This window comes from Ovis canadensis, chromosome 5 (assembly GCF_042477335.2).
Source record: "Ovis canadensis isolate MfBH-ARS-UI-01 breed Bighorn chromosome 5, ARS-UI_OviCan_v2, whole genome shotgun sequence".
NCBI classification, from domain to species: Eukaryota; Metazoa; Chordata; class Mammalia; order Artiodactyla; family Bovidae; genus Ovis; species Ovis canadensis.
The window spans coordinates 88,437,777-88,457,755 of record NC_091249.1 but is presented as its reverse complement, the minus strand read 5'-3'; positions in this window follow the sequence as shown (position 1 = coordinate 88,457,755).

Below are 19,979 nucleotides of genomic sequence, written 5' to 3'. Positions count from 1 at the left end.
CTTCTCCATTTCTTCCTAGGTGAAATGGCAACACATCTCCCCTTCAATGTCTTCTGGCTTACAGCTAACAGTAAACGATAAAATGCTTACTGAACACGTTGACAAACAGCACTGTCTCATCAGATTAACAGCTTGTATATCAAAACTTAAGAAGTTACATTTCCCATAACCGAAACTTAACAAATTACGTTTCCCATAACCCATAACCAAATATTTAAACAATCCATTTTGCCTTTTGTTATTCACTTCCGCACTTCCCTACTTGCTATCAAACTACTACTACCCCTTCAACCTCTGAAGAAGGTCCTTTCCTCTATTATCTCACCTTTGCCTGATCACAGAACCGCCAGTGATTTCAAAGTTACAAGCAGCTCATTCCTTAAAGCATCTAGACTCAGATGACATCTAACAGGGTGAGTTGACTCCTTGAGCAGAAGCTATTTTTTCCCCACATTGAATGGAAGAATTTTAAATATGCCATTAATTATTTTGACTTCAGTGATGCAAACTTGTTTCTAGCTGAACCCATCATCAATCTTAACTTTCAATTCAAAATGCTTGTCCTGAAACTCCTGAGTGCTCCTTAGTCCAAACATGTACTCAGGGCTTTTGTAAGAGTTACATTAGAATTGCTAAAAGTATGGCATCCTTTAAAAATCAAGTTCTAAAAGTTATATGTGATCATACTTTTCAGGCTTCTCTTGACTAGCCTTCTGTTTGCTGCCAAAACTTTCCTTTTCTGGAATGGGCTGTTATTCAGGGAGCTATTGATGATAATCCATTGGGGGCTGAGAACTGTTAGAAAGGACAGATATGGGTGGTCTCATCATCTTTTGTCTGAAATTAATAAAGGTCTAAGGAAATGGAAGAGAAGAGAGGTGTTAGTTCAATTTGGGGCCAAGAAGAGGAGATTTGAAAAATTAGAAAAATTTTGATGACATTGATAACCTTAGAAAATAATGTGCTATCAACTTTGTCTCCTGTTCTTTTGATTAAGGGCACTAGGTAGTGTTTTCTGGGCCAGAAGTGAATAATGCAGATTTTATGTATTTGATTACCTTGGTGTTGAATGAAATGTATGGCAGAAAGGACAATGAAGCCAAATAAGATTCAACTCCACTGCGTCCATTTATCAGATCTTGTGAGATTAACACCACTGAAATATAATTTTCATTAGAAGGTTTTGTTTCCCTCAAGGACATTGACTCCCTGGTGCCCTAATCCTAAATAGAAGTTTTATGAATCTTGATTACCTTGTGGAAAATGAAATGTATCAGAGAATTCAGATTTGCATTTATTGGTGCGGGGGAGTTAAATTTATTTCCTGCCAACATCAGCAAGTCTGATTTTAGAGAATGTAGCTCATTAGAATAAACTAACCACATTAGAATATATGCTGCTCCATTCCTCTCTGCCAGCTGCTCTGGGTACTACATCCTGAGAAGCCATAGAGAATACAGACCCCACCCGCAGCCCTCACTGAACCTAATTCACTGATTTTGTCCAGATTAGGTAATGGATCAAACAATCCTTTCTAATAGCTAGACTGTAAACAAGTCCTCTATCAGGTCCTAGGCAAGAGAAATTCCTATTAAAAAAAAAAAAAGGAAACAACTGGAGGGCTGCCATGCAGTCTGTGTAGTTCCTAAAGGAAAGCACCTAAATTCAAGCATAAGAAGCATATGGCGAGTTGATATGTAGAAAGACACAATGGAACAGCAGCCAGTTTCCAACAGATATATTTGAACTCTGTTTTCTTTACCCAACATGAAACTACAGAAAGATTTGCTTATTGGGCTCAAGATCTGTTCCATTTTTAGTTTTTATTTTCTAATACTTCCCTCCACATATATACCATCTATCCCATTTCCATTCCCAATGTTATGTGTTTTACAGGCCAATGTCATACTTATTGCTTTAGTCTCCAAATTCATCTCTTCCCTCAAATTCTCAGAGAGCAGTTCTCATTTTCCCAACACAGACACAAATGCCCACTTATTCTCACATATGAAAAAAAATCAATTATTCCCAATCATATTAGTCTTAACAAAAGTATTTAAAAATTTTCACTAATAGTCACTAAAACATATGTATGTATAATGAAATATTGGCATCAAACTACTGGTAAGTTTTATTGTATCATTCCACTAATTGACAGTCTCAAATATCTCTTCATTTTAGATGAATGTGAAGTACCTTAATCTGGCTGTGAGGGTCCCCCAACTACCTGCTGTAATGGTAATTCAGAGCTCTGCACGATGCAGATCACAAAGGTGAAGTGAGGCATCAATGAGACTTTACACATGAACTGTTTGCCACAGTGCCAAGCACACTGAAAGAATTCAAGCAAATCCTGTGGTCATCATCATCATTTCAATACAAGGTAGCCTTAGGATAATCAGGCTGTTGATGCTTGGTTTTCCAAATATTTTAAATTGTGAATTTTCATGTCCACACTAGGAATTATGTTGCATCTCTCCTTTCACCTACACGCTGCCTTTTCTTTAAGACTCAAGAAGGAGACACAGATAGTAGGTAGTAACAAAGGGCTTTGTCATCTGAATACCTGATTTTGAATCCTGTATCTCCTATTTCTGTGGAAGTTGTTAACCTTTGTAAACCTCAGTTGTCCCATCAGTCAAATAGGATAATCACAATACTCACCTTCTAGACATATGAGAATTAAAATAAATAATGCATATCAAATAATGTTACATGGTACACTGTAGATATTCAACTGATATTTTTTGAACCATTAAGTCCAAGTTCCATACTCTCCAAACGTCTTTTCTCAAACAGCCCCACCCCTGGTGGCTCAAATCTTTATTTAAAAATGGTCTGTGCCACTCAGCACAGAATCTTTGCCTTGTTACAGCATTGCCATTGTCTTGAATTATTTGTTATTATGAACTTTTGCCCCCCAAAGGGCTTTGACTTTTAGAAAAGACAAAGAATTATATTCTGCCTCCCCTACTCAGAGTGCCTACCGTGTGATTTGCCTTCACTTATTCACTCACACATTCAGTCAATAAACATACTCTGTCATGTTGATTTGCTTACTAAAATCACCTATATTACTGAGTCCTTAATCTCATGGGATTAAGAGTTTTATAGGAAAAGAAAAAACAGAATGTTAGAAAGAGTAAAAGTCATTAATAAAGCAAACCAACACTGTTGATTTTAGATAATTAGTAGAGTATGTATTATACATGTATATATTGTATACACATGTACAGAGGCTAACACTAGAAAAAGAAGTGAGCTTATATCATCCTATAGTTAAGAATCAATGACTCAATGCTTTTGAAATTTTAGAATGTTAACTTCTTACCTTCTCAGCTTTAGGTGATATGAAGTATTAGGGGCAGTGCTCATTGCTCAGTTTCTGTGGCTTTGGAAATTATTCCCATTAAGAATTAGTGTTTTCTTCAAAATGTGAGCATGATTCAGACAGACTTATATCATCTGGTGGCTAATGTTCTCTATTAATTCCTATCAAAATAATTTTATGTTTTCAGCACATGATTGGGTACTAAGACTGTTGCTGAGCTGCTGAACAGGAAACAGGACATTTGGGATGGAACAGTGTGTCAGCAACAGCTGCTCAAACCTAATATGTAGAATCTGTTGGTTAGGAAAGTGGCAAAAAGTAGCATTTATCAAGAGCATATATCCAGTGTGGGGGCGGTGGGGAGAGGAGCGCATGAGAGAGTAGTGTTTCATTGATCTGTGAGAAGTTTATTTTTCCATTCTACACTGTTAAAGTAATCAATTTCTTAAATAAAGCAGAAGGGCCGGTATTGATAATCCCAATGATGGTTTAAGTTTTCTAGGACCACAGAGGTATCATATTGATGTTATAATAACACAAATGCCAGGCTTGATTGTGTGTGTCACATTCACTGGTGGGATTTGATTGCTAGAATTAATTCCTCACTGTGAAGAAGATGTTTTCAAAGTGTTTGGTTTAGGGCTGTTGAATTAGAAGTATATAAAGGACTTTTTATTTCATCCTCCCTTGGCTGAAATAGACATTTTGTGATCACAGAAAGTGGGAGGATAAAAGTAACAGAGCATTAAAACAAAACAAAAAAAAAAAAACAGAAAACGGACCACTTTTAGTCTGTTATTTAACAATATATTCATGAATGGTTTAGTTGATCATTAGTATTTATGATAGTTATAATACGTATTTAAAATATTGTGGAAGGCAGTTCAACATGGTGGTATGGGAAGATCCTGAACTCACCTCCTACCATATAAACAACAAATTTACAACTACATATGAAACAGTTCTCTCTGAAAAAGACCTGAAGACTGAGCAGCTCCTGTACAACAAAGGATGAAAGAGCCACATGAGAAGATGAAAGGACAGATGAATTAGAGATACAGTACCACCAAAATTCTTACTTCAGGGTGGTCACCCAAATCAAGAGATAACTCTCCAATACAAGGCATCGCTGAGGAGCAAAGAGTTTGTGCCCCATATCAGGTACCCCACTCTTGAGAGCTGCACCAGAGAAGTGAGCCCCGAAAATATCTGACTTTGAAACCAAACGGGCTTAGATCCAAGAGAACCAGAGATCTGTAGGGAACAAAGATTTCTCTATTAAAAGGCTGGCATACAAACACACTTACCTTGGAACCCAGTGCAAAATAGCAGTTTGAAAAGTGCCTAAACAGTTTGTGAAGGAGATTCATTTGTCAATCTTAAAAAAATAAAACATCTTCCACATGGGAAGAAGTATGTTGGATTTCTCTCCGGATATAAAGGTGCAGGAGGCATTGTATTTTTTCCATTCTCCCTCTACTTTGGAAGCACCTGCCTGGAAAAGCACCATGTTTGTACCCTCTCTCAAACTTGCCAGCACCAGTGAGGGCACACACCTCCTGTGATCTCACTGAAGCTGGCAGTCATGTGCACCCTACCCAGGAGTCACCCCTTGAGTGGCCAGGGATAATCAGATGTCTGGACCCCACGGGTATGAAAGAATCAGAAAGAGAGTTCTCGGTGGGCTACCATCCCCAGGGCACAGCACCAACACCAGGCTGAAACACACCCTCAGTCTTCCTGTGAAAAGGCCTATTTCCTTGTCCTGAAGCTTCCATCTGAGGGGCAGGCTTCAGGTTGACAACATAGCTAGAGGCTACAGAACTCCTCCAAGGGAACAGAGGCCAGGGAATACATCTTTGCATTCTTACTTGACCTCACTACAGATTGACAGTATCTCCCAGAAAGGAGTTTATACGTTTATCTAGAGCCCAGATATTTTCAACTGTGCTAAGCGGACACCTCCAGATTGCCTGGTCTGGCCAACAGCAGGGTCAATGACTGGAACCACAGGGCTGTGCACACTTGTAAACCTTAAGCTCCTGCCTGTGGGTCTGGCCTCCAATCAGCATGAACTAATAGTGAACTGAGGTCTTTCCCGCTGGAACACTCAAAGAAAGGTCTTGGCACATGCTCAACGACTGAGACCTATCAAAAATAAATCAAGCTGTGAATACTATCACAAAGGTTTAAGAGGCAACCGTGAGCTAAGGCAAAGTTATACAATAAGGCTCATCTTGTACAAGATACTCCTTTAAAAATGAGGAGCATTAGTAACACACAAAAATAAACACACAGTCAAACAAAAAGAGAAGACAAAAGAATATGTTTCAACCCCAGGGAAAAAATGCAATCAGTCAGAGATAAGTAATTTACATGATAAAGAGTTCAAAATAATGCTTTCCAAACTGTGAAGAAGAATGGGTGAACACAGAACTTCAACGAAGATAGAAAATATAAGAAAGTATAAGAAAAGAATTCACAGAGCTAAAGAATGCAATAAGTGAACTGAAAAAAAAAAAATATATATATATATATATATACCACTAGAGCAGTCCAACAGCCCCCTAGATGAAGCAGAAGAACCTATCAGTGATTTGGAAGATAGGACAGTGGATGCCACCTAAACAGAGCAGTATAAAGAAACAGGAATTTTAAAAGTGAAGACAGATTAAGGACCTGTGGGACAACATCAATCAGAGTAACATTCACATTACAGAGGTCCCAGAGGGAGAAGAGAGAAAGGAGCAGAATTACTTGAAAAAAATAATGGCCAAAAACTTCTCTGGGTTTCCTGAATCTGATATCTGTCTTCTTCCCTGTACACAATTTAAAACTTACAGTTATTTATTGCTGGAATTTTCCAAATACTTGTGTACTTTCAGCCAATATCTTTCCAAATAATTCTGTTCCTTTCTCTCTTCTCCTTCTGGGAGAATGTTCCATGTGTACTTGAGGAGAATGTGTATTCTGCTGCATTTGTATGGGATGTTCTATACAGAGATCTTTTTCAACTTACCAGGAAGTTATGTCCCATAAGTTGAAAACTTAAGTCAAAGATGCATTTAATACATTCAACCTACTGAACAACGTATCTTAGCCTCATCTACATTAAACATGATCAGAACCCTTATATCAGTCTACAGTTAGTCAAAAATCATCCAACACTAAGATAGATCAGAAAGTTTTGAATATCTTGTCTAATTGAATACTGTAGTGAAACTGATAAACAGGTTGATTGTACAGTAGTCCTCCCTTATCTGAAATTTTGCTTTTTGCAATTTCAGTTACCTGTGGTCAACCATAGTCTAAAAATATTACTTGGAAAATTCCAAAATGTGTCCCAAGTACACATGGAACATTCTCCAAGGCAGATCATACGTTATGGCACAAAAAAAGGCTCAATACATTTAAGAAGACTGAAATCATATCAATATTTTCCCTAATTAAAATGGTATAAAATTTGAATTCAATTATAAGAACAAAACCAGGATAATCAGAAATATGTAGTGATTAAACAATATACTACTGAACAATCAATGGATCAATTAAGCAAAAGTAAAAAAAATACCTTGGGACAAATAAAAATTCCAGGATCCAATGTGGATACCAAAATCAGTGGAGGTTCAAATTCTTATGTAAAATGGTACAGTATAGTAAGCCTTCACATCCATATATGCAGAACCCATGGAAATAAAGGACCAACTGTACAACATAACCAAAATCTATGGACTGCAGCAAATATAGCTCAAAGAAGGAAGTTTATTGCCACACAGGCCTACCTCAAGTATAGGAAAAATCCCAAATTAACAATCTGAAATTACATCTAAAGTAACAAGAAGGAAATCCTGGAAGACATCAGTCAATTCCTAGAAACACATAATCTTCCAAGACTGAATCACCAAGAAATGAAAATCTTAACAGACAGATTATTGCGAGGAGATTGTATTGGGAATTAAAAAGAAGAAAAAAAAAACCCTCCCAAACAAAAGTCCAAGACTAGACAGCTTTACAGGTGAAACCTACCAAACATTAAATAAGATTTAATACCTGTCTTTCTCAGTCTTCCAAAAATTGATTGAGAACACCTGCAAATTCATTTTACAGGCCAACATCCCACTAATACCAAAACCAGATAAGGATATAATACACATAGACACACACACACACACACAAATTACAAGTGAATATTTTGATGAACAAAGATGTAAAAATGCTCACCAACATAGGAGGAAACTGATTTCAGCAATACATTAAAATGCTTGTATACCATCATCAATTGAAATTTATTCCAGGGATACAGAAATGGTTCAACATCTACCAATCAGTTAACATGATTAACAAAATGAAACATGAAAATCATATGATCTTCTCAATAAATACAGAAATAGTTTTTGACAAAAGTCAATATCTATTCATGATAAAAATTCTCAACAAAGTGAGAATAGAGGGAACATACCTTAGCATAACAAAGACCACATATGACAAGTTCACAACCAACATTATACTCAATGGTGAAAGCTGAGAGCTTTTCTTTTAAGACAAGGATGTCCACTCTGGCTGCTTTTATTCAACATATTAGAAGGCCTAGCCAGAAGCATTTAGGCAAGAAAAGGAAATAAAAGCCATTCAGATTGGAAAGGAAGAAGCAAAAACTGTCACTATTTGCAGATGGTATGCTTTTACACATAGAATAAAACCTAACGATGCCACAAAGAAACTGTTATAACTAATAAACAAATTGAGCAAGTTGCAGGGTACAAAATCAATATACAAACATCTTTTGCGTGTTTTTCATTTAAAAGAACATTTTAGTCCTGGAACAGTTATGGAAAGCTTTTTTTAAAGTGAAGTATAATTAACTGATTTACAATGTTGTGTTAGTTTCAGGTATACACCTAAGTGAATCAGTTATATATACGTATTTCCTTTTCAGATTATTTTCAATTATAGGTTTTCTCTTTTGTTTTTATCCATTAAAAATGAAATTTAAGAAAAATTAAGAAAACAACCCCATTTGCAACTGCATCAAAAAGAATAAAATATCTAGGAATAAATTGAACCAAGGAGGTAAAAGACCTGTATAATTTATAAGATATTGATGAAAGAAACTGAAGAAGCCACAAACAAATTTTAAGATTTCCATGCTTATGGATTGGAATAACTAACATTGTTAAAATGTCCACATTCCACAAAGCAATCTACAGATTCCATCCAGTCCCTATCAAAATACCAATGGCATTTTTCACAGAAATAGAGCAATCCTAAAATTTGAATAGAATCACAAAAGATCCTAAGTAGCTACAACAATGTCAAGAAAGAAGAACAAAACTGGAGGCATCATGCTCTGTGATTTCAAGCTATAATACCATAGAAATCAGAAAAGTACAGTATTGGCATGAAAAGAGACATATAGATCAAAGGAACATAATAGAGATTCCAGAAATAAACCCACACATATATCGTTAATTAATTTTCAATGAAGGAGGCAAGAATATACAATGGGGAAAGGACAGTCCCTTCAATAAATGGTTTTGGGAAAACTGGCTAGCTACATGCCAAAGAATGAACCTGGGACCACTGCCTTTTATATCTTCCACGTGTATCACCGCACACAAAAGGTAACTCAAAATGGAATACAGACTTGAATATAAGACTTGAATTAATAAAATTTTTAGAAGAAAAGGTAGGTGTTGAGCCTCTTGACATCAGCCTTGGTGATGTTTTATTTTTGATCTGACTCCATAGGCAAGGGCACAAATGGCAAAATTAAACAAATGAGACTACACCAAACTAGAAACCGTCTGCAAAGTGAAGGAAACCATCAACAAAGCAAAAAGATAAACTATTGAATGAAGAGAGATATTCATAAATTATCAGATAAGGGGCTTCCCTAGTGGCTCAGATGGTAAAGAATCTGCCTGTAATGCAGGAGACCTGGGTTCAATTCCTGGGTTGGGAAGATCGCCCTGGAGAAGGAAATGGCAACCCACTCCAGTATTCTTGCCTGGAGAATTCCATGGACAGAAGAGCCTGGTGGGCTATGGTCCAAGGTTTAGCAAAGAGTTAGACATGATGAGTGATTAATACTTTCACAGAGAAATGCAAATCAAAACCACAATGAGATACCATTTCACGCCAGTCAGAATGGCTGTGATCCAAAAGTCTACAAGCAATAAATGCTGGAGAGGGTGTGGAGAAAACGAACCCTCTTACACTGTTGGTGGGAATGCAAACTAGTACAGCCACTATGAAGAACAGTGTGGAGATTCCTTAAAAAAAACTGGAAATAGAACTGCCTTATGACCCAGCAATCCCACTGCTGGGCATACACACTGAGGAAACCAGAATTGAAAGAGATACATGTACCCCAATGTTCATCGCAGCACTGTTTATAATAGCCAGGACATGGAAGCAACCTAGATGACCATCAGCAGACAAATGGATAAGAAAGCTGTGAAGCTATTTTATTTTTTTAATTTTAATTTTTACTTTATTTTACTTTACAATACTGTATTGGTTTTGCCATACATTGACATGAATCCACCGCGGGTGTACATGCGTTCCCAAACATGAACCCCCCCTCCCACCTCCCTCCCCATAACATCTCTCTGGGTCATCCCCGTGCACCAGCCCCAAGCATGCTAAACTGAGTAGATGACTAGCATCAGTTCAGTTCAGTTCAGTTGCTCAGTCGTGTCTGACTGGTTGCAGTCTACTAATCTGAATCATTAAAGCAATACAGATAACTTATCAGATAGTAATCTAGGGTCTTCTACTCTGCAATGAGACGTGTGTTTCCTATCACCATACATTTATAATTCACTCGCCTCTTTGCTGTGATGTTTCTTCAGGCTGGATTGAATCCTGAAGGATAATCAAAGCTCCAGAGATAATACTACCCAGGGAGAAACTAGTTGTGTTGTAGCCATCATTTTTATAGGATATCATAAGCTGCTACACTTTTACAACTGTAAATATTAACCATAGAATACACCTTATAATTATATTTTTAAAAATAAATAAGCTTGATCACTCCTGCAGCTTTTTCTTCCACACTGTGTGTTTAACTCCATGACAAGTCAAACTTATCTTTGCCTCAATCCATGGCACTGAATGTTCTCCTGGATAAGACCTGAACCAAACGAATTAACTTTAAAAGTATGGAAGAGTACTTCTCCTAGCATGCAAATTATTGATTTGGAAAATGTTTAAAGCATTTTCAGGGTAATCAAAAAATTGCAATTTTAATGCAAATTAAAATACTCAAAAATTTTCTAGCCCTGATGACTTGGGTTGCTGGATGTGCCAAAGGAATTTTCATGTACTTGTTTTATCCATGTCACTAATTGGTGCTATTTTTTCAGAAGTGACTTCCTCCAGAGTCACCACCTGAAGTAACTTATTATAGATTCTTTAGTTCCATTCTTCATGTTTGTGCTTCTGCATCTAGATACCACACTACTGTCATCCACTTTATATGACAAATGGTGCTTAGAACTTGCTACCATCAAATGTTGCAAAATAAAATATGTATCCCAGTCATCTAAAGTTAACCCAACTTGGCAACTATCCAACATGGGTTAGAGCATTGTAACTTCTCAAATACAGTACAGCTGTCTGTTTAGAAATCCAGGAGTTAATAAATTATAAAAAGAGTAAGAATACTTAAAGCATATATAATATATGTTCAAGCTGGATTTAGAAAAGGCAGAGGAACCAGAGAACAAATTGTCAACATCCATTGGATCATAGATAAAAGAGAGAGAATTCCAGAAAAACATCTCCTTGTGTTTCATTGACTATACCAAAGCCTTTGACTGTGTAGATCACAAGAAACTGTGGAAAATTCTTCAAGAGATGGGAATACCAGACCACCTGACCTGCCTCCTGAGAAATCTGTATGCAGGTCAAGAAGCAACAGTTAGAACCAGACATGGAACAATAGACTGGCTCCAAATTGGGAGAGGAGTGTGTCAAGGCTGCATATTGTCACGCTGCTTATTTAACTTATATGCAGAGTACATACATCATGTGAAATGCCAGACTGGATGAAGCACAATCTGGAATCAAGATTGCCGGAGAAATATCAGCAACCTCAGATATGCAGATGACACCACCCTTATGGCAGAAAGTGAAGAGGAACTAAGGAGCCTCTTGATGAAAGTGAAGGATGAGAGGAAACTGAAAAAACTGGCTTAAAACTCAACATTCAAAAAGCTAAGATCATGGCATCTGGTCTCATCAGTTCAGTTCAGTCGGTCAGTCATGTCCAATTCTTTGCAACCCCATGGACAGCAGCACGCCAGGCCTTCCTATCCATCACCTACTCCCAGAGTTTAACCAAACTCATCTCCATTGAGTTGGTGATGCCATCCAACCATCTCAACCTCTGTCACCCCCTTCTCCTTCCATCTTCAATCTTTCCCAGCATCAGGGTCTTTTCAAATGAGTCAACTCTTCGCATCAGGTAGCCAGAGTATTGGAGTTTCAGCTTCAAAATTAGTCCTTCCAATGAACACTCAGAACTGATCTCCTTTAGGATGGACTGATTGGCTCTCCTTGCAGTCCAAGGGACTCTCAAGAGTCTTCTCCAATACCACAGTTCAAAAGCATCAATTCTTCAGCTCTCGGCTTTCTTTATAGTCCAACTCTCACACCCATACATGACTACGGAAAAACCATAGCCTTGACTAGATGGACCTTTGTTGGCAAAGTAATGTCTCTGCTTTTTAGTAGGCTGTGTAGGTTGGTCACAGCTTTTCTTCCAAGGAGCAAGTGTCTGGTCTCATCACTTCATGGCAAATAGATGGGGAAACAGTGAAAGACTTATTAACTGAGACTGTTATTAATGTGCTTCATGAAAATAATTCCTATTAAATGCCATGGAAGTATTGCAGAAGTCTAGTGAATAAACACTCTTTGTTAACTACATTGTCTAGCATACTTTTTGGAACTGCATTTACCAAGTCTTCTCAAATCTTTTCAATGTGCTTGTTTTGAAAGTTTTGCTATTTCTAAATTCATCCTTATAAAATATCTACATATTTGACAATCTTTTAAAATAGTTCAATTTTCCTCTCATGCAATACATTCTAAACACATTAAAGCCTTTTAATAAATGTGGTACTTGTGAGCAAATTTCCTGTAAGAGGTTTTTTGAGTTCTTCATCCAAAAAATTTTAATCATAAATATTTCACATAGACTTTATTATATAATTAAATAACCAAGCATTAACCTTAAAGAAATTTCTACAGAGATGCTCCATTGACCTGTAGTCTAATGAAATCACAAAGGGTTGATGCCACATGATAACAGGTAAAATTGACTGTATTGACAGGCTTTTAATGACAAATACTTATCTAACTGAGAATAGAAATGCCCATCTGATTCCCCCAAGTTCATTTAGCTTTATTACACATTATCTGATTTTTTCCCCAGAATTTTGCAAGCCATGACCTCCAAGGACTGATCTCCAGATACGTGACAGAGTAAAATAAGATAAATGTTTGATCACAATAAAGAGATAAAAGGATGACTATTCTGAAAAAGATATTTGAGTTTTACTACTTTGTTTTGATGAGTTGAGCACTGTATTACAGGGACTCTAGCCATGGTGGATTTGTGTCAATGTGTGGCAGAACCAATACAGTATTGTAAAGTAAAATAAAGTAAAAATGAAAATTAATAAATAAATAACATAAAACCAATTTAAATACATTTAAACAAAAGAGGAATTTATTGGGCTCCATATCTAGAAGTCTATGAGTAGATGGAGCTGACTTTACACAAAGAAGATTAAATACTTTAAGCAGTGCCATTCAGCTGGTTCTTTCTCTCTTGGCTATTTCCCTGTGTATAGAAAATTCATTCTAGGCAGTTTCTCCATGTGCCATTAAATATAATGAGTGGCAGGTATAGTTTGTGATCATATAAGAAGAGAATCCCATTTTTAAAAAAAAACATCATCTAACAAATCTCAGGGAAGATTTTACTAACTGTCCTTATTTCATTAATCTATCATAGACCTAATATCCAATGATAGGAGTGGAATATATATATGTGTGTATATATATATGTGTGTGTATATATATGTATATATATGTATATATGTGTGTATATGTGTGTGTGTATATGTGTGTGTGTGTATATATGTATATATATGTGTGTATATATATATTAACCTATATATATATATATATATATTAACCTGTGATTGGAGAAGGCAATGGCACCCCACTCCAGTACTCTTGCCTGGAAAATCCCATGGATGGAGGAGCCTGGTGGGCTACACTCCATGGGGTCGCTAAGAGTCGGACACGACTGAGAGACTTCACTTTCACTTTTCACTCTCATGCATTGGAAAAGGAAATGGCAACCTACTCCAGTGTTCTTGCCTGGAGAATCCCAGGGACAGGGGAGCCTGGTAGGCTGCCGTCTATGGGGTCGCACAGAGTCGGACACGACTGAAGTGACTTAGCAGCAGCAGCAGCAGCAGCCTGTGATCAGGTGAGTCAAGCTGCTTAAGTGACAGCCTTACCAAGACAATAGGGAAGAGCTACCTGCCCCCAGCCCCCAGAAAAGGTACTGGCTTTATTTTTTTTTTTTAACCATATGGCCACTTCTGGTGTTTTCTACATGGTGAAATAACATATATGATGAAAAATGTGTATAGTAAAATACTGGATAAAATACCTCACTGTAATCCATTTTTAGCTACATTTTATTTTTGCTTCAGTAATTATATGATAGAGCAAATGTGTATGCCCTAAGTAGACAAATGAAATCTAAAATAAACTTTTTCTTGAACAGGACTGAATAAAACACTGTAGGGAGCTGCTCAGAAGTACACCGTCACATCAAAGAAGCCAGCAATGAGAAGAATAATTTTACTTAATTTCAAAATCACGGTTTTTATAATTTTCTTCCTATACATACTATGACTTAGCTTGAGGAGTTCTTCCCTCCCCAAAAACCATTTTCCTTGTATCTATTCTACCACAGTACCTAGTATATGTTAGCTAAAATAATAGCAATTACAATTTTACCTAAATATGCTTGCTATAAGATTTTCAAAGGTAAGAACTTTTCATCCATGATAATGTTCTTAAATACATCAAAGAAGAATATAGCCAAATTTCATATATCTAAATTATCTTGGCTTAGAAAACAGACACAAAATATAAAATATAGTAACTAAACCTGAAAACATCAAATGGCTATTTTTATTATTTCAAAATTAGTCAGTAAAATTTGGGGTTAATATTCCCCAACACAATATTTTATCAAAGTTGCCAACACACCTCAGCCCATAAGTCATAAACATTTAAGAAACGAGAACTGAATACCGCATATGTCATACAATGTATATACTTATAAAGGTGAGTCACTTCATTATATTCAAATAGGAGAACAGAAAACACATAAAATGCACACAGGGCAGTCTCATGTGTCCAGATGAGTTGGCATTGGGCTATGTCTGACTTGAAAAATACACAGGAGAGAAAAATTAACCTCAGGGGAACGCCAGTGCTTTTCTGTATCACATCATACTCCCCTTCAGGGTCTTAATCTTCTCTAAATAAGCTATAGCTGTGCAAGCAGAAAGAAAAGAATTGTGGTTTAACTATTCATGACTTGACCATTTTTCCACTCTCCTTACTGATTCACCAGACCAGTCATGTTTGTGCAGTTGTCTCCTATATGGACAAAGGAACTCATACCACTTCTTCTGACAGATAAGCCGGCTACATGGGGAAATCAGCTGTCAGCAGAGAATTTTATGCTACAAAATTTTCTCCTTGATGATCTAAAAATCTAGATGGTACTGTCATAAATGTAAATATAATTGAGTTTATTTTTAAGAATCTAAAACATGAATAATTAAAAAGAGAAAGGCAAAATGGCACAGAAGTTAAGGGGCAATATATCATATCTAGTATTTCTTTCATGAAATGTAGCATTCTGTGTACTATAAAGCTATCTGTTGTTCGTCATTGTGTCTGACTCTTTGCGACCCCATGGGCTGCAGCACGCCAGGCTTTCTTGTCCTTCACTAACTCCTGGAATTTGCTTAAACTCATGTCCATTGAGTTGGTGATGCCATCCAACCATCTCATCCTCTGTCACCCCCTTCCCCTTCTGCCCTCAATCTTTCCCAGCATCAGGGTCTTTTGCAATGAGTCGACTCTGCACATCAGGTGGCCAAAGTACTGGAGCTTCAGCATCAGTCCTTCCAATGAATATTCAGGGTTGATTTCCTTTAGGACTGACTGGTTTGATCTCTCAAGAGTCTTCTCCAGCACCACAATTATAAAGCATCAATTCAGTTAGAGTACCTTTATAGAGATGAGTCTAGGAAGATGTGGTTAAGTTTGTTGGTGAAAGAATGAGTTTTCCACAAGGAAAAACTGTTACATAAATCATTCAAAATGTATAGGTATACCTTTACTGATTTATTGATCCAAAAATGTTTGTATGCTTAACTCACACATGAATTATGTGTTAGAATATCAGTTTCCTTTTTTTTTTATAACAAGTCACCCTAATATGCAGTGTCTTTAAGCAACCAGGATTTATCGTCAGCATTCTAAGAGAGCAGAAATTAAAACATCAAGGCCTTTTAAGACCTAGCCTTGGAAATCCCTCCATTTCACTTCTGGGTCATTCTATTCGAAGCAAGTCACAGTGTCTGTCTAGATTGGAAAAGAGGGAACACAGGCTCTACTCTGAGATGGGAGGGAGGGAAAAGTAGGATTAAAAGTAAGTGTAAGCAATTTTGTTGTCATGTATGCAAACAATTTATCATGTTAAAAGTGCTTTTAGAGACAAAGTCCTTCTAAATTACTGACTGCATCACTATTATAACACTTGAAATTTTAAAGTGACAAGTCTGCAAGACAAGTCATATTCCATAGTTTAATAAATCCCAATTTATGTAAGGATTTATTAATCTTTAGAATAATGTTAAAATTAGACTCAGGCCTTCTTGTAGACAATACGCTCTGAAATGGAAACAACTAGTGAGTGCTCAGGATGTATAGTTCAGTATTCAATCCACTGCTGAGCACCAACAACCCATCTTTTCCCTACAGACAGTTAAGGTAGAGGCTTGTAACTAAGCTAATAGCTCAACTAAGCTAATAGGCTCAACTTCACAGAGAAATGCTTGAATTTCAGAATGGAGTACTTGATGATCTAAAAATCTTCAGGAAAATTAAAGTATAAAGCTAGTGGTGACAAGGTTCCTCTGCCCAGGAGCTCCTCAATTTTTTCCAACTTATGTTGTAAATTAGAAATGGAACGAGAAAACTCACCAAACTCACCTAAGGCCCAGACTCAAAGCCAGCCTTAACATCAATACAGCACAGAGCCCAGATCTAGAGTTACTTGCATTGTTATTCTCAACTATAACAAATCTGAATATAATTTAATCTGTGTGTATAAAAGTATAGTACCAGCTCTCTCAGCATGGCCTGTAGGCTTCAGAGAGTTTATCATTTTTATGAATATGTATACATATGTGTGTTTATATATTTATGTGTGGTGGTGGTGCTTTAGTCTCTCAGTCATGTCCGACTCTTGTGACCCCATGGACTGTAGCCTGCCAGGCTCCTCTGTCCATGGGATTCTCCAAGCAAGGATACTAGAGTGGGTTGCCATTTCCTTCTCCAGGGGATTTTCTCAACCCAGGAATCTAACCCAGGTCTCCTGCACTGCAGGAAATTCTTTACCAACTGAGCTATGAGAAAAGCTATATATGTTGTATATGTACACCTATATCAATCCAGTCAATCCTAAAGGAATGAAAAAAGGAATCCTGAAGGAAATCAAACCAGTTTCAACCCTAAAGGAAATCAACCCTGAACATACATTGGAGGGACTGATGCTGAAGCAGCAATACTTTGGCCAGCTGATGCTAAAAGATGACTCATTGGAAAAAAACGTGATGCTAGGAAAGACTGGAGGCAGAAACAGAACGGAGTGACAGAGGATGAGATGCTTAGAGAGCATCACCAACTCAATGGACATGAATCGGAGAAAACTCCAGCAGACAGTGGAGGACAGGGGAGCCTGGGGTGATGCAGTTCACAGGGTCACAAAGAATCACATTGAACAACAGTGTATACTGAACAACAACAGTGTATACCCATATACACAAACATATATATATTCATGATTTTTCATGTTAATCAGACTCAATTTTTGAGTATTGACATTAAAGTATTAGCACTCTCTCCATTAAATAATGTTTTCATTCATGTAATAGTGACAGGTTACACAATCAAGTAGTAGTAGTAGTCCTTTTTTATTTTTCATTTAAAGTGGTCTGGGGCAAAGAGTTGAAATGTCATCTCAAACTTATTAAAAAAAAATGAAATATTTCTCCCAAAAGAGCACCCTTTCTAAGACTTCAGAAACTTTACATTTTTCTTCTCACAGTTAACATCATACTTCTATAATAAGTTAGAGCTTATAAAACATTTTTATAAGCATCATCTCACTTAATTCTTACAACAATCTTCCAAATATTATTGTTCTCATTTGATGAAGTAAAGCCTCAGAAGCATTACAATGACTAATCAATATTAAAGAGATTTTGAGTTATGAAACTAGGAATGCATAATAAATTATTCAATAGTGCAGATTTTCCTTTAAACAATCTTCCACATGTGCCTTGTTTTTTCCTGTTTCCATATTTATACAATAGGTCCACACCTGGCTCATCTTTTTATAAAGTGATATTCAGCAGGTGTTGAATATCTTTTATGCACTAGGCACTCTGCTGGATATTGGAAGCATAAGGATACATCTGACAGGATCTGTGGCCATAAATAGCCCAAAGCCTCCTGCCTACCACACTCGCCTCAACTGTTCATTTCATCCTAGGTTCTTCTCCTTGCAACTCATCTTTCATGCCACTGGCTGATGGTCTGTCTCCACAGAATGGGTAGCCCACTTTTATTGAATTCCAACCATATCCAAGCTCTGTCTAAATGCTTTAAGCACATTAACAGACTTAGGCTTCACCATAACACTAGGAGTAGGAATTATTTTTATCTTTTGGATTCAGAAACTAAGACAAGCACACCACAAGCACGTGCACACATACAAACACATACATGTCTACAGGAGGAACATGTTTGTTTTGAACCAGGAAGTCTGATTCCAGAGTGTGTGCTCTTAATCATGCCTCTAAAATGTCTCTAAGAGGTGTGGCCGAGTCAGAGAAGTATAAAAACACTGAGCTCCTCTCCTCCCACTGGCACACCAAACTACAACTGTTTAAGAGCAACTATCTATCATAACAACCCAAAAACTAATAGAAAAGGTTGTCCACCACTCAAGATATAAAGAATCACAACAAGACGGAGAGGAAGGATGGTGATGTTGTATAGTCAAGATCCATACCACTGAGAAGTGACCCATAAAATGGGAGATTTATCACAACTGCCTAAATTCTTCCTAAGTTCTTCCCCACATCAGGCTCCCTCTCAGCCTGCTACAGAAAATGTGTCCCTAGAACTTCTGGCTTTGAAGGCCAGCAGGGCTTGCATATGGGAAAGCTGAAGGGCTACAGGAGTGATAGACTGTGTTTTTCAAGAGCATTTATAAAAATCTTACACATTCCAAGTTCCAGCACAGATGCAGTAATTTGAAAAGAGCCTGGTTCAGACACATGTGTTGATCTTGAAGAGACTCACAAAGAGAAAAGGGAGGCACCTGGAACTTCTGCTGGACATAGATGCTTATGGAATTCATTTGGGGTAGCTTGTTCTATGAGGAGGAGGCTGATGCTGATGACTGCCATTTTGAAGCCTACCCCCTAGTCTATTAGCAACAGTATCTTATCTGCCAACTAGCAGGCTGGCTTCAAACCTGGCACCCTCAGGTCTGTGCAGCCCTGGCTCCACCCATGAGCAGGCTGGTGGACACTGAATAAAGCTAATAAGCGACCAGTTAAGGGCCCTGCCACAACAGAAGGGCCCACATAGCCAACATTGGAGGCAACCCTAAAACATACCAGTCATGTGACCAGAAGGGAGGGTGCTTCCAGGCCCAATAGGATGTCTCCTATATAAGCCACTTCTCCAAGACTGGAAAATGTAACCGACCTACCTAAAACACAGAAATAAACACAGAAAATTAGGCAGAAAGAGGAGACAGAGGAATATGTCTCAAAGGAACAAGATAAATCTCAGAAAAAGAATGAAACAGTGGAGATATGCAATCTACCCAGTAACGAGCTCAAGGAAATAATCACAGAGATGCTCAGTGATCTCAAGAAAAGAATACATGAATAAAGTGAGAATTTAAAGAGAGTTTAAAAATATAAAGAAAAACCAAAAAGATGTGAAGAACATAATAACTGAAATTTTAAAATAGATGATAAGGAATCAGGGCTTCCCTGATGACTGGTAAAGAATCTGTCTGCAGGAAATGCAGGTTTGATCCCTGTTGGGGTAAGATCCCATGAAGAAGGAAATGGCAACCCTCTCCAGTATTCTTTCCTGGGAAATCTCATGGACAGGGGAGCCTGAGGCCTACAGTCTGTGGGTTTGAACAGAGTTGACACAACTGACCACACACACATGATGACATAAGGAATCAGCAATAGACTAGTTGATACAGAGGAAAGGATCCAGT